Source organism: Monopterus albus, unplaced genomic scaffold (assembly GCF_001952655.1).
Source record: "Monopterus albus unplaced genomic scaffold, M_albus_1.0 scaffold303.1, whole genome shotgun sequence".
Lineage (NCBI taxonomy): Eukaryota > Metazoa > Chordata > Actinopteri > Synbranchiformes > Synbranchidae > Monopterus > Monopterus albus.
The window spans coordinates 165715-167247 of record NW_018128183.1 but is presented as its reverse complement, the minus strand read 5'-3'; the positions used below and the strand labels follow the sequence as shown (position 1 = coordinate 167247).

At 39.5% G+C, this 1533-nt stretch overlaps 1 protein-coding gene across 1 annotated transcript in view; it reads left to right on the top strand.

Annotated features, from left to right (window-relative positions):
• Nucleotides 1-1533, top strand: part of fgf11a (fibroblast growth factor 11a) — a 75129-nt gene that overhangs the window by 40502 nt on the left and 33094 nt on the right. The window lies entirely within an intron of this gene.

Here is a 1533-nt window from a genome sequence, read left to right as displayed (position 1 = left end):
TTATTTGTTTTTTGTATTTTTGCCATCTTACATGCTCCTGGATGTAAACAAGGAAGCACTCACATTTAATAAGCAGTCAGTACGTGGCATCCCAACACCCTGCATATAAGATGTCATGAACTTAAAATAAGCTACAGGGTGCTTCTGAGTTCATATGCATATCAAGGTAGTTTATCCCTGTGAAAAGGCTATAACCTGCTAACAGAACTGACTGCAGAGCTTAAACTCAAGCCTAAATAACCTGCCTCATATAACCCAAGGAAAAAGTGAAGTGACAGCTCAGCTGTTGATTACAAATCGACCCATTCAAACAGAACTAAACTACAACGTGCAATACACTTCAACAATTAAAGTAAAACTAAAAACATCTTTATACTTCACAAATGTCCCCATTAAAATAAAGATTCTAATTAAACCCCAAATCAGAAATTAGAGCCTGATAACCCTCAAGTTACTCTTTATAGCACATCCTCTGCTTTCATATCCAACATGTCATTGTAGTTGACACCAGTTCACTCAGGCCAGGGAAAGAAATACAACTTTTTTTTTATCCCCTTTCAGTCCTGGAAGCACAGAGAGGGAGTAGCAAGGGTCAGTGGAGGCTGAGGTCCTGTCAGAGGTACCCAGACTTCTCTCAGTCAATGATAGTATATGTGATAAGTCCAATAAGAGATCTCATCAGAGGACCTACAAAGCTTTTGTTGTTATAAGCTTTTCCCATAATTGCATCTGCACTTCCCCTCACCTGCTTCTTGTCTCCCCATCACCTGAAGCAATGTCTGCGACTTATGTCTGGTAGAATTGTCATCAGCCCAAATGTTCTAGAAATGATGTAAATATATCATATCAAGCTTTTTTCATTTGACACAAGGAATATCAGCCTTATGCCACTGAATGGAGAGGATGATAGAAACAAAGATATATATTATTCATGGAGGTGAAATGATAGTAGATCTTGCAGAAAAACAATAATTCTCACAAACCAGAGCGGCAGTTAACACATATCCACTACTATGGTGAATCTGAAAACAAATACAATTTAAAACTTTGACCAGACCAATTAGCTGCAGTCCAATCACCAACAGGTTGCTAATAAAAGGGTGTGTCAGTCTAAACCCTGCTCCTCGTTTCTCAGAGCCAAAATAAAAAGCTCTGGAATGGCCTTCAAGGTATCCGGGCAGAGCGAAGATGGCAAAATGATCAAACAAGAAAAGGGAGGCTGCATCACATGGGTCAGATGTTAAATCCACAGTCAAGTCTACTCTCTCCAACATCTCTGGTTCATCACTGGTTATCAACCAGTCACACAGGCTAACTGCAAGAAAACGTTGTCAGTGCTATTAATGCATTTAAATAGGCAAACCCCTAGTATTGCATATTCCCGCCAGCTTAGCAGCTAACAGAGGAGAAGTTGCACATCTTGATAATGTACAAACACAAACACCAATGTCTTACATAGTTCTACATGTTTAAAGTGCTCAAGTCATTGTCAGTGACAGGCATCTGCACACACAGATGCATAAGTCTAAACAG